This window comes from Pan paniscus, chromosome 19 (assembly GCF_029289425.2).
Source record: "Pan paniscus chromosome 19, NHGRI_mPanPan1-v2.0_pri, whole genome shotgun sequence".
Classification (NCBI taxonomy): domain Eukaryota; kingdom Metazoa; phylum Chordata; class Mammalia; order Primates; family Hominidae; genus Pan; species Pan paniscus.
Genome location: NC_073268.2, coordinates 74,115,753 through 74,130,024, shown reverse-complemented (window position 1 = coordinate 74,130,024; position 14,272 = coordinate 74,115,753). Strand labels below are relative to the sequence as shown.

Sequence of the window (14,272 nt, the reverse complement as noted above, 5' to 3'; positions counted from 1 at the left end):
GTCCCCGCCCCTGCTCCCCCGCCCCGCCGGCTCCTGTGCCCCAGGCTCTGAGCTCCAAGGGGGGCTGGTGTCAGCGTTTATTCATTCCTCCCTCTTCCTTTTCTCGGTCGCGTGGTCGCCTTACACCCAGCACTGCCCTGCCCATTTCTTTTCCCCTTAAAAAAAGTTTTAGCTCTAAGAAACGTACACTGAAATTAAATTCCTGAGACGGAATGTGTTTTAAGGGGAGGGAGGGTTTAGATTTTCCTTTTTTTGGTGGAGTAGTGGAGTAGAAGATGAGGGGACTCCCTGGGAGTTTAGAAACAAGATGCCCTGGAGGCGATAGAGGATACAAGAAGACCATCCACCGTGCTCCCCACCTGATCCGCAGTCAGCGTCTTGTAGCGAGAGGAATGAGCCTTCCCTGGGTGATCCCGCAGCACCTGAGCCACCTGGCCCAGGAGAAAGGACTCAGGGAGATGTACTGGGCCTTTCACCCCTTTTCTTTATAGCCAGCTGTGCCTGAAGGAGGTGAGGGACCCCAGGAATTCTCTCACGGAGGAAGTCATCTCACCATGTGGGTGGGCCCCTGCTGGATCAAGTGTGAAGCTGGGTCCTCTCTGTTGTTGGGGGTCAGTGCCACTGGTACCTCAATTTGAATATGGTGCCATCTCTGGGATGGAGAGGTGCTGCTGGGAGAAACCTGGCTCGGGTCTCCAGGAAGCTGGAGCGTGTGCAGCAGGGCTGGATGTGAAACCCGCTGTCCACTTTCTGCAGCTGGAAGGGCCAGGACAAGGGAAACAGGATACTGCTACCGACCTGGGCACATCCTTGAATAGAAGAGAGACCCTGGACAGCGAGGATGGCCCAGGGATGTTGATATGACTAGGGCTGTATCCCCAGCTCCTGGGCCAGGCCAACTAGGGCCAGAGGTTGGAGTCATGGGCCCCTTTGAGAATCTGGTGAAAGCTCTAACTCCTCTCCTTCCAAAATGCATGTGTGTAGGGAGACACTTGTATTCAACACCAGACGGTTAATATACCCCCTTGGAACTAGGACCTCCATTGAGACCTCTGCCCTAGAGTTACTGGTCTGACCTGGGCCATCAGAACAGTTGTCACCTTTTTGGCTGGTCAGTGAATAATCCCAGGGTTCAAAGAGCAGACTGCTTCTAAGGTCTTTTCTCATGACCTCCCTATGCAACTTTGGGCTTGTGGCCATGGAGACCTGGAGTGTCTGGACAGATCCCAGCTCCCTACAGCTAGCTAGAGGATGGGGGCAGATGAGGTGGCCCTTTTCCAGGGGCTCATTTTGCTGTCTGTGTGGTGGGAAGGCCCTGGGCACTGGACTAGGCCCACTGGTCTATTGAATTAGAGGTAAATAAAGGGATTTGGGTGGAGGTGGATATTCTGGTGTTTCAGCTGGGTGTGAGATCCAGGCCTTTAAGAGCTCCAGCTTGTTCTTGGGGAAATGGGGTTGCGGTGCTTTAGTAGAGAGTGTTAAGTGTGAAAGACGACTCTTAAGGAGGTCTTGGGGCAGAATTGTCCAAGGCTATGATCTGGGTATTGTCGGTTCCTTAGATCCCTTTGGACTCTTGAAGGCAAGTGGGGGCCAGAGGGCTGCTGTCACTATCCCCAGTGCAGCCCCAGGCCAGAGGAGGCCTGGCCTGCCTCTCCTTTCTTGGCTCACTGGGTCCTGGGCTGCTGCATAGGTGTTTGTGGCATCTACACTTGCTAGAGATCTGGAAGAGCTTTAGGACGATCTGCCATTTGTGACTTCTCTACCTTGGGACTGAGAAGACTTCCTTAGGCTCAAGTCCCCCACAGAGAGCTGTAGGGGATTTTTCTTTGTTTAACTAGAGAGCACAGTGTTTGGCATATGGCAGCACTCACACTGGTATTCTTCCTTTAGAGCTTCCTACATTTGCTCTGGTAATAAGCAGCAGAGGCAGGAGTATTCTAGAGCCTTGGGCACAGGAAGCTGGGTGTCTGACAGGGGTCACCTCTGACTATCCAAGGTGAGCTGGAGGAGGTGGTGCTTCTGTGTTGCTGGCTCTTGCACTTACAGGAAGCAAGAGCTATAAAGGGCATTGGAGGCCGGATGCAGTGGCTCATGCCTGTAATCCCACCACTTTGGGAGGCCGAGGGGGGTGGATCACCTGAGGTCAGGAGTTTAAGACTAGCCTGGCCAACATGGTGAAACCCCGTCTCTACTAAAAATACAAAAATTTGCTGGGTGTGGTGGCGTGTGCCTGTAATCCCAGCTACTCAGGAGACTGAGGCAGGAGAATTGCTTGAACCTGGGAGGTGGAGGTTGCAGTGAGCCGAAGTTGTGCCATTGCACTCCAACCTGGATGACAAGAGCAAAACTTTGTCTCCAAAAAAAATACATTAAAAAAAATAATAATAAAATAAATAAAATAAAATGAAGGGCATTGGAGACCCTAAAGCACTGTGGTCCAGTGGTCCTTGACTTGGGAATTGGAAGTGTCTTGGTGGCATGCAAAGGTCCTTGTTGCAGTGACTGAGGATTCATCTTCCCCAGTGGCCATGACTTCTCAGTCATGCTGTGGCCCTGGCTACCATGGGTTGGTGAGTTCAGGATGCTAGCTGTGTTGGCTCACTCAGTGTTTCTCTGATCCCCTTGGCTTCCAGGCTCCCAGAACCTCTGATGTGTCAGCGCATTATCACAGACTCTTGATGATGCAGCTAAATGTCTTATCTTTAAAGCAGGTCATAAATGATAAATGTGATAACAGTCCTTGTAAACATAAACTCCCTTCTTATAAATGTGACCATTTCATTTCCATTGTGGCAGCACCAAGGGTCTTTGAGGAATTCTTGGTAAGATAAAAATGTTTAGGCTGGGCGTGGTGGCTCCTGCCTGTAATCCCAGCACTTTGGGAGGCTGAGGCGGGTGGATCACCTGAGGTCAGGAGTTCGAGACCAGCCTGGCCAACATGGTGAAACCTGTCTCTACTAAAAATACAAAAAATTAGCCGGGCATGGTGGTGTGTACCTGTAACCCCAGCTACTTGGGAGGCTGAGGCAGGAGAATCATTTGAACTTGGGAGGCGGAGGTTGCAGTGAGCTGAGATTGCACCACTGGACTCTAGCCTGGACAACAGAGTGAGACTCTGTCTCAAAAAAAAAAAAAGTTCCAACTCCACTGGCCTAACTTCCACCCCTAGGAAGCAACTGAGTTATTTTGTGCACATTTTCATCATAGCTTAGTTGTTTAGAGTGTAAGATCTGAAGTTAGGCATCTCCAGGTAGAATCCCAGCTCTCCATCTTACTCTAAGACTTTGTAAGTGCCAGAGTTTCCTATATTTAGAAAGAGTTAAAAGAGATCTCATGTGTATGCCAGACAAAGAGGAAGTGTTCATTACATCGAAGCTATTATTATTATTGCCATTTCTGCACAGCGGTACACAAATTCTGAGGCTCATTATTAAGGAAAATCTTTGGTAAAAACTGTAGAGGCTGAGGGTGGATTTTGGAAGAGTGGGAGGGGGTGGGGTGAGGCTCTTGAATGATGAGCAGAGAGGACCGCACAGTGGAGGCGGGGGTGGGGAGACTGAAATGTCATGGGTGACAGCTAAGCATATTTGGGGGCAGAATGACTCAGCATCTGTAGCCCTGCTGTGGAACCAACTCTTTTTCCTTTTCTTTGGAGAATTTGCCCTGTAAGCTGGGGGAGGGGTGAGGAGGCATAACCAGTGAGAAGGGTTGAATGGCATAAAGTTAATACTAACATTGGTCCAGAGGAACAGGGCAGAGTTCCCTGGAGGAAGGGAACCTAGTGAGGAGATTGGGGCAGGCCCAGTAGGCAGTCAAGAGTGCAAGCTCGCAGGGTGCAGTGGCTCACGCCTGTAATCCCAGCACTTTGGGAGGCCGAGGCGGGCGGATCACCTGAGGTCAGGAGTTCGAGACCAGCCTGGCCAACATGGTGAAACCCTGTCTCTACTAAAAATACAAAAATTAGCCGGGCATGGTGGTGGGCGCCTGTAATCTCAGCTACCCAGGAGGCTGAGGCAGGAGAATAGCTTGAACCCAGGAGGCGGAGGTTTCAGTGAGCCGAGATCACAGCGTTACACTCCAGCCTGGGCGACAGAGCGAGACTCTGTCTCAAAAAAAAAAATAAATAAATAAAAAAAATAAGAGGCTGGACACGGTGGCTCATATCTGTAATCCTAGCACTTTAGCAGGCTGAGGCAGGCAGATTGCCTGAGCTCAGGAGTTCAAGACCAACCTGGGCAACATGGTGAAACCCCCGTCTCTACTAAAGTACAAAAAAATTATCCAGGTTTGGCGGCAGGCGCCTGTAGTCCCAGCTACTTGGGAAGCTGAGGCAGGAGAATCGCTTGAACCCAGGAGGCAGAAGTTGCAGTGAGCCGAGATCGCGCCACTACACTCCAGCCTGGGTGACAGAGTGAGACTCTGTCTCAAAAACGAAAAGAGTGGAAGCTGTGGGGGCCAAGGGTTTCTGTGAAGGAATAGGCTTGGGAAATAATCATTGTAGCACTCACAGAGGGGTCGGACCTTTTCCAAGTACTTCACATGGATTAGCTCGTTGAATCCTCACAGGACCTATGAGATACTATACCAATTTTTCAGGTGAAGAAATAGAGACATAAGAGACATCAAGAGTTTAAATAACTTGCCCAAGATCACATGGCTAGAAAGTGGCAGAGCCAGGATTTGAATTCAGGAAGTCTGGCTGCAGGCCCACACCCTTAGAGAAACTGTCAGGGCTGGGTGTGGTAGTTCATGCCTGTAATCCTAGCACTTTGAGAGACTGAGGTTGGCAGATCACTTGAGCTCAAGAGTTCTAAACCAGCCTGGGCAACATGGTGAAACCTCATCTCTACAAAAATTAGCTAGGCGTGGTGGCATGTATCTGTAGTCCCAGCTACTCAGGAGGCTTAGGTGGGAGGATCGCTTGAGCCTGGGAGGCCGAGGTTGCAGTGAGCTGAAATTGCACCACTGCACTCCAGCCTGGGTGTCAGAGCCAGACCCTACCTCAAAAAAAAAAAAAAAAAAAAAAAAAGTATGTCAGAGACACCCCTACTGAGCTCGGGGGTGGTCGTGGTGGGGGAGGGTGGAGCTGGGGGGGTTGTGGGATTTGTGTCCTGCTTGAAGGGCTGCCAGTGCAATGTCCAGGCATCGTTGGAACATGCCTGGAGGGTTCAGCTTAACAGCGTCTGCTGAGAACCACTGGCCAAGTGCCAGATACTCTGCTGGGGCCCATCCTGGAGCACAAAGGTCATCAAGCCATGGCCCCTGCCTTCAAGATGCCTCCTGTCTAGTAAGGGAGACAAACATGTTAGCCTGGAATTTCAGTTTCTGTGGCAAGTGCTGCGATAAGACAAAGCACTGAGGAAGGGGGCACTTTGCCAGCCAGAAGAGGAGTTGGGGCAGGGAAGGCTTCCTGGAGGAGGGGCCGCTTGAGCTGAGTGAGGACAAGATAAAGTGGCTGCTGCCTCCTGGGCTTTTGATCTGGCATGGGAGCACATTGTTCTCCCCCTTGGTGAACTCTGAGTAGAGCTAAGTAGCGGTGTGGGTTTCAGAGAAGGGTCAGGTTTTCTGGATTCTGTAGCACCCTTGCCAGGGTGAGGCAGGAACTGGGCAGTGTGGTCAGCTTTCCTGATGCCTTTGTGGTTTTTAACAGCTGAGAAACACTGCCACCTCTTGTAATGCCTGCAGTGAACATGGTGAAGAAGACATAAAAGTCCCTTAAGAGTCATTGCTCAGAACACAGTGATTCACTCTTGTCTCTCTGCACTTAGAACCAGAGGCAAATGAATTTAAACTACAGAGGGAGGATTCAAGTAAGGTATGAGGAAGACATTCCAGATAGGATGTGAGATGTAAGAAAAGTGACTCATAGGCACAGAGGGGAATGGCCTCCCCTGAAGGTCTTCAGAAATGGGAACAAGTTTCATTTGTCTTTGTGGTTTAAGAGGTTTCGTCTGGAGACAGGAAGATGAAGTAGAGGCCCCTAGAGGTCCATGTCAGCTCGGTGATCGGAGGATAAAAGGAGCTGGAATTTTTGAGCTAGAAGATTACTTAAATCTGGCCTAACCCCTCCTTTGACTGTTGGAGTGATTGAAGAATGCCCGATAACACTGAGCAGCTCATCCATTAATGAGTGAGCCAAGGCACAAACAGAGTCTGCCCAACAGCTGGGACCCTGGCCCGCAATGTTCCTGGTCAGCGTCACCCGGGGGTGCTCACTGGGAGGGACCTACAGCTCTCGGGGATGGAGTCCAAGCCGTGTGAGGAGAGCTCAGGAAACCTGAAAGTAGTGGAGCATTTGTCTTGGTATTGGAATACAGAAAGCATCAGCCCCCATACACACAGTGTTTCTGAGAATGGCACTCTCAGTTGGAGCTAGTGGGTTATCTCCTAGATGCACCTAGAAGAGTTTTAGGCATATATATGAGGCCCTCAGTAAACTTTGTTGGATGAATGAGTAAATAACAGATAATCCAAGACTTAATTTCTCTTTGACCATACCCTTGTTGGGCCAGTGCACTTAACCTTTCTTATTCTGTTTTGCTTAAGCTGACAGTAGGCTTTTTTTCGTAATACTGCCTAGCCACAAAGAAAGGTGCCCACAAGTATGCTGGGGGCAAGGGTAAGAAGAGAAAACACAGTTTAGGATCCTTCTCAACATTTATACTTCTTTGAAGGATCATCAAGGCCTGACATTATATTCAGTCATAATGGCTTTTGCTTTTTTTCTTTTTTATTGTTCCAAGCACAAAAGTGTTTTTATTTTTTATTATTTATTTATTTATGAGACAGGGTCTTGCGCTTTCACCCAGGCTGGAGTGCAGTGTGGTGTGATCTCAGCTCACTGCAACCTCTGCCTCCCAGTTTCAAACGATTCTTGTGTCTCAGCCTCCCGAGAAGCTGGGATTACAGACATACGCCGTCACAAACAGCTAATTTTTTTGTGTTTTTAGTAAAGATGGAGTTTCACCATGTTGGCCCAGCTGGTCTCGAACTCCTGAGCTCAAGAGATCCACTCGCCTTAGCCTCCCAAAGTACTGGGATTACAGGTGTGAGCCACCGTGCCTGGCCCGAGCACAAAAGTAAAACGCTTCATTTTTCAAATTTACGAAAAACATGTAGTATAACAGTCTCAGCCACATTACAGCAAGATGGTTACAGGGATCTCAGAAGAGAACAAAGCTTGCTCTTGGAAGATAATCTGATTAAGAGTGAACCAAATATGAACGGATGCTGGACAATGAGTTTAAAAATAATACCGGGTGGTGAACTTTAGCTCACGGGGTGAACTGAAATAGACTTGTGCAAATAAGAGAGAAGTAGCAGCAGCAAACACGACGGCAAGAACTTTTGCTTCCTCCTCTAATCCCATGATTCCCTATTCATTAAGAAAGTATTTGATGTTAGGAGGGCACTGCAAAGCTTTTTTTTTTTTTTTTTTTTTTCTCCTGGTGACCAGCAAGCTGGATTTGGAGCTCTGTTAAGGGGAAGCCTCTCTGTGGTCATGTAGGGTGATCAGGCTCCTGAAATGATTTCACTTTGCTCTGGTCTGAGATTAGTTTCGGTTTCAGGCTGTACCCACAGCTGGGAGAGAGCTAGTGAGCTCCAGGGAGGGTCAGCTGGGGGAGTTTCACCATTGGCTGTGTCAGCTGATGGCAAGGTGTGTGAACAGGGAACTCCTGTGTTGAGCAGAGAGAGGAAGAAGATGCGTCCGAGATGGAGTTGGGGAAGGCAGCACTTGCGTGTTTGTGTGTCCAGAGACCGGGCTGGTGATGATGAGCAGGAGGGAGCGTATGAAGATATCAGATGTGCAAAGGACAAAACCCCCACCCAATTACAGGACCACTGAGCCTCGGGCTAGGGAAGTCTTAAAACAGATTGCCTGGGCCGGGTGGATTTTCCCTGAGCAGGTGTACACCTGAAAGGAAAGCAAGTGTGAGCATGCCACAGAGTCAACATACATCTTGTACTGGCATTCTTAAGATCAGCCTCTACGGTGCAGCATTTTCTTGCATATGAGTTTCCTTTAAAAAAAAAAAAGTCAAATTAAAGTTTGAGAACTGATAGTTGCGAACTTGCAGACCTTTGCATGTTGGTGGATCCTCTGAGAACTTCAAGCTGTCATTTTTCCTGAGACGGCTTGAGGCCAGTCTGATTGGTTCACAGGACATCATTACCCTAGAAAATCAGCAGTTTTCCTCCCCTGACTGGTTCTGGGTGAGGCATACACAGATGTTTCCTTCCCTCAGCAGTACTAGAGCATCATTACATTTTATTTCTCAAAGTTATAAATTCATTTTATTTTGAAAAGAGAGAATCACTGAATTTTACAGCTGGAAAGGATTCTGAAGACTGCTTGCTTGGTTGGCTCCTGGAGGAATCTGAGGTTGTGGGTCGTTAAGTGCTTTGACAAGACCAATGGTATGTAATTAAGAATACTGAATCAGAATGCCTGTGCTTCATCCCAGCCTCTGCTAGTTGCTGCTGTGTTCTTGGGGCAAGTTACTCAATCTCTCTGAGTCTTAGTTTCCTGATCCATACAGTGGGAGTAATAATATTACCAAATGGTTTTTTGGTGGTTTTTTTTATTTTTTATTTTTGAGGTGGAGTCTTGCTCTGTCACCCACAGCCTCCACCCGCCCGGGTTCAAGTAATTCTCCTGTCTCAGCCTCCTGAGTAGCTGGGATTACAGGCGCCCTCCATTACCCCATGCCCAGCGAATTTTTGTATTTTTAGTAGAGAGAGTGTTTCACCATGTTGGCCAGGCTGGTCTCGAACTCCTGACCTCAACTGATCCGCCCACCTCAGCCTCCCACTGGGATTATAGGTATAAGCCACCACGCCCGGCCAAAATATTACATAATGATTGTTAATTACTACCAAATACTTATTAAGCCCCTAGCACAATGTTTTGCGTATTGTAAGTCCTCATTAAATGTTAGCTGCTGCTGTTATTGTTATTATTTTCATTTTGTGAAATCACACAGCTACTTAGTGGTAAAGCCAGGGCTACAATGTTAAATTCTTTTTATTCCAATTCTTTTCAGCATGGCCATAAGGAGATTTCACCACAGTCTGGAAATATGGGAAAACCTTTACGAAAATGTTTATGCGGATGTCTTCGCATGAATGTTCATAATACAGCTAGAAGAAATGGGCTTAACCTATTTATTAGATATAGTTAGACTTTGGGCATGGGGGCATATGTCTACCAAAGAATTTGTTTCCACAAATATTATTTACTAGTGTTTGAAGGTTTCCTGAATGCTAGATTGGTTGCCTCTGCTGGAAGATTGGGGTGTTTTTAGATGTTTTCATTGAAGAGTTCTTCTCAAGTTGGAAACATCCATTTCAATGAGTTGTGGTGGCAAAGCAGGCTTTTGTGTGTAATGGAAATATTTCTGTAGCCTGGCTGCTATTTATCAAGGGTGAAGACAGTGCAGATGTTTTGAAAAAATATATGGGCTTGGCAGAAGTCCATGTGTCTTAGGCCATGCCTACACAAATCCATTCCCAAATGATCTGTACTGACCTTTAGCAAATCGATGACAGCCTCGGAGCCTCCCAAGGGAGCCGTTTTTGTCTGAAACATTGTTGAGGCCAGTGTGACCCCTGGCCTTGCATGGTCCTTGACACCTTTGATGGGGCGACACCCTCTCCCTAAGGCAGCTTTGGTGTGTTTTCGTGGAATATGAAGACGAATGGAAATGAATTTTGTTTGGTGAATCTTGAAAGATTCCTGGAGATACTGTCGCTCTGTAGAGATTGAAATCTGTTTTTGATGCTGATCCGTGGGACTTCTCAAATCTCCATGCCTGAAGGAGACAGTGTGTTAAAGTGTGAAATGTGTGAGTGTGCAAAGGAGTTGATGACTGGAGTTCCAGTCTTAGCTCTGCCATGTGTGGGCTGTGTCATTCTGAGCAGGTCACTTAGTTTGTTAATTTATAGTTTTCTTGAGGCTAATCTATTATTATACTCCACAACAACACATGGCTATTGACTACATATGTTAAATAGAGCTGGTAAGAATAATCTCTGTGGCACAAGATTCTTGTAATAGTCTAATAATAGCTAATGGCCAGGCGCAGTGGCTCACGCCTGTAATCCCAGCACTTTGGGAGGCCAAGGCGGGCAGATCACCTGAGGTCCGGAGTTCGAGACCAGCCTGACCAATATGGAGAAACCCTGTCTCTACTAAAAATACAAAATTAGCGGGGCGTGGTGGCGCATGCCTGTAATCCCAGCTACTCAGGAGGCTGAGGCAGGCGAATCACTTGAACCTGGGAGGCAGAGGTTGCAGTGAGCCGAGATCGCACCATTGCACACCAGCCTGTGCAACAAGAGCGAAGCTCCGTCTCAAAAAAAAAATATATATATATAAATAAATAATAATAACTAACATTTATTGCATGCTTACTGCATATGCCAGTAAGCTTTCTAAGCATCTTGGGAATATTAATTTATGTAATCAATCCTAGATGAGACAGTAGTATCATCACTTTATGCAGGAGGAGACCGAGGCACAGAGAGGTTAAGTTAACTTGCGTAAGGTCACACTGCTAGTTAGCTGAGGAGGCAGGATCTGAGCTCCAAAGCCAGGAGGCTGAGTCCATAGATGTATTTACAAAAGTGCTTTATAACATTGTAGCGTTAGGATTCTTATTCTTTGACTGTTACTGTTCTTGTTTGACAATCCCAGGGAGGGATAAACTGAGCCTAGAGGTAGATTAAGTGTACAGATCACAGTCTTGGAAAGAATGAGGGATGGAATATATGAGAGTTTTTTTTGGAGTTCTGGGGAAACAGCTGTTTCTAAGTGTGGGGCAGAGCTGAGGAGATCTGGCAGAGATAGAGAAGGATTTTTTTTGGGGTGGATTTTTACTATCTGCTTTGAGGGTTGCATGTATGTGGATTTAAGAGCCATGTGACTCTTTCCCCTCCTATCCCATTTTATTTGGGAACTTATCTTTAAATTCCAACTCACCTCTCCCCCTGGCAGCCTTAGAAACTTAGAAAACTGCCATGGATGGTGAATTCTTGAGACATGAACGGAAAGGTGAAGGGTGGGGTTCTTAGTGGAATTTCTTCCTTGTGGTAGCATTTCTATTAAATGCATATGGGGAATGAGCCACAGCGTGGCTTATGTTTGGTGGAGAGAGGGATGGGAACTCGGGTGACTTCCCTTTTTCTCATGAGCTGATTTAATAAGAGAATGAATCATCCTATGAGCTTTAATTCTGGAAAAGAAAGAAAGGAGAGGCAAATGAGTGAGATGGCATTTGACTGAAGCCAGAAGCCTTCCATGTCAGTGTCCTAGGGCGGGCACTAGGCTGGCACCCAGGGCCTTGGCGGTTCGTGCTAGTGGTGAGTTCCCTCCAGGGGCTTTGGGAAGGGCTCCCAGCTTCCGGTCACTGCCACTGTCACCATCAGCCCTCTCATCCTGGTAAGGCTCTGGAACCTAAGGCCTTGAAGGGAAAAGAATAGGGAGGCATGTCGTTAAAAATAGACTACTGGTAAAATTCACATATAGCAGTGATCATTTTTGTTTTTGTTTTGTTTTGAGACAGAGTCTCACTCCGTCACCCAGGCTGGAGTGCAGTGGCGCGATCTCGGCTCACTGCAAGCTCCGCCTCCCGGGTTCATGCCATTCTCCTGCCTCAGCCTCCCGAGTAGCTGGGACTACAGGCACCTGCCACCACGCCTGGCTAATTTTTTGTATTTTTAGTAGAGACGGGGTTTCACCGTGTTAGCCAGGATGATCTCGATCTCCTGACCTCGTGATCCACCCGCCTCGGCCTCCCAAAGTGCTGGGATTACAGGCGTGAGCCACAGCGCCCGGCAGCAGTGATTATTTTGAAGACATTAACATAAAAATTCATCTCATAAAACTAGACAATTTGGCCGGGTGTGGTGGCTCACGCCTGTAATACCAGCACTTTGGGAGACCAAGGCGGGTGGATCACCTGAGGTCAGGAGTTCAAGACCAGCCTGGCCAACGTGGTGAAAGCCCATCTCTAGTAACAATACAAAAATTATCTGGGTGTGGTGGTGCATGCTTGTAGTGTCAGCTACTTGGGAGGCTGAGGCAGGAGAATCACTTGAACCCAGGAGGCGGAGGTTGCAGTGAGCTGAGAGCACACCACTGTACTCCAGCCTGGGCGACAGAGCGAGACTCTGTCTCAAAAAACAAATCAAACCAAACAAACGAAAAAAAACTAGACAATTCAAAAATAGTTTTTGACCTACAGGGATGTGAGTGGGCCATTCGCACCCCATGAAGGTGGCAGGTGTCCTCTCTGTGCTAATGGCTGACCTCCTGGAACATCTTAGGAAAAGTCCCGTTCTCTTTCAGGACTTCAGATGTGAGCACTCCCAGCCCAGCCAGCTCCACCTCCCAGCTGCCGGGCCCTTCTCTGAGTTTGCCGGGAGGCCGGGAGCACATCCTTTTCTAAGCCACTCTTTGTGGCCTTTCTGTGGATCACTGACCTTAACTTGGATTCTGAGCCGAGCCTGGGGTCCCCAGGGAAGTGTAAAGGCTGCCACCGAAGAAGGGGTTGCATGAGAACTCCTTCAGACCAGCCCTGCCCCCCAAGCTCAATTTAGGAACATGAATAGGGTGGTCTTATTTTCGGACTCTGGCTTCTCCACACACATTTCCCAAAGGCTTGTTTTTTTAGACAATGTCCCTCTGTCCCCATTCACCTCGTTTTCCTTCCTGGCCCCAGCCATCAGCAGTGGCTACTGTTAATAGTTCCCATTTGTAAGAGGACTTGCTCCATGTCAAACATGCTACTTATGTAATTTAGTTTAGTCCTTATACTGACCCTAGGAGCCAGCGATTATTGTCTTTTTGGTTGTGGGAATTGAGGCTGAGGGTTAAGTAACCTGGCCAAGTAACACACCCACTCACTTGGTGAGGTGTTTATTTGGTTTTGGTTTTAACCTTTTACTGTGAAAAATGTCAAACATCTACAAAAGTAGAGAGGTTAGTATAGTAACTTCCCTTTGCTGTTATGGAGAAGCCCTGGCTCCAGTTCTTCTGTGGCATACAGCAGACACCTTTGGGTGAATTAGAAGAAGGTGCTCTTCCTGTAGGTCACACAGCTTGGTAGGCAGAGTGTAGGCTGGATTTGAGCTCCATTTGCCCCTTTGGATGGGCGCGTTGTAGTGAACAGCCTGCATAACTGTATATGGCAACCCTGTCTACCTAACTTCTTATCTAGCTTTTGGCTTAAAGAAAGGAGACTATACCCAGACACCAGTTCCTGACAGAATAATGACTTCTCTGCTCAGTCCTCTGCTATGTGGGATAGGGGGAGAAAAGCTCAGTCATGGGGGACTTTTCCAGTTAAAACGAAACAGGGAGATGATTCCCAGAGGAGACATTTCTGCTGCAGACGAGGGTGGGGAAGATGAGCGGTGTCTTTTGCTGCTTCTGTTTTCCATCAGCCACCTGCTCTCTTGATGACTCCTCCTTTATGCCTTCTCCCGTGTGTCTGTGCCCAGAGCAAGGGAAGCACTTGTCTACAGCCACATGGCTGGCAGGAGTAGAGTTGGTAGAGCCTTGGGTGTGAAAGCCTGGTGTGAACTCACTCTTGGCTGCCACCCTCCTGGAGTCACTAGGACAAGCTGTCTTTGCCTCCTGGCAGCTTAGCTTCTCTGGGGCTCAGGTTAGCCAGGGGCTGCGTGGGAGTTCTGCTTTGCACCTGTAGAACTGTTTCTTTTAGTCCCAAGTGGGGCTTATGAGTCACCAGATAGGGTGCTTCCTAAGGGTAGTTATTGTATTTTTAAAAAAACTACTGTGCCCTTGATTATACCCATGACAGCACCTGGCACTGTTGCTCCAGAAATATTTGTTAAACAGATGAATGTTAAACAAATGAATGCAGCATCCTGCTGAAGGGCCCAGGCTGAAAAATTCCTGTGCTTTAGTCAGGAGAGGCTGGATTATGCTGCAGGAATAATCAAATCCTGACATCCCAGGGGCTTGACACCATCTAGGTTTATTTTTTGCTCATGGAAAGTCTTGTAGGTCAGGCAGTGCACCTCCATCTGTAGCCACATCATCTGGAATATAGGGCCTTCAAGGTTACTGCGGGAGGGGAGGAGAGAGATGGAGGAAACTGACACCTGTTACTTCCATTCACATTGTCCAGAGCTGGTCACATGGGGCCGACCTCACTGCAAGGAAGGCTGGCAAATGTAGAGGAGAGAAGAGCTGTCTTTGCCGATCTAAAGGAGAGGATTTTGAATTTCTTGTTTCCAGCTTCAGTCC

At 47.9% G+C, this 14,272-nt stretch overlaps 1 protein-coding gene across 6 annotated transcripts in view; it reads left to right on the top strand.

Annotated features, from left to right (window-relative positions):
* Positions 1-14,272, top strand: part of CUEDC1 (CUE domain containing 1) — a 94,592-nt gene that overhangs the window by 1,493 nt on the left and 78,827 nt on the right. The window contains exon 1 of one of the 6 annotated variants that reach the window (XM_034942541.4): positions 8,280-8,418. The exons of the other annotated variants lie outside the window; for them this stretch is intronic. The gene's annotated coding sequence lies outside the window, so the exon portion shown is untranslated. Of the gene's footprint in view, positions 1-8,279; positions 8,419-14,272 lie in introns of those variants that run through there. 6 annotated transcript variants of the gene reach the window in all.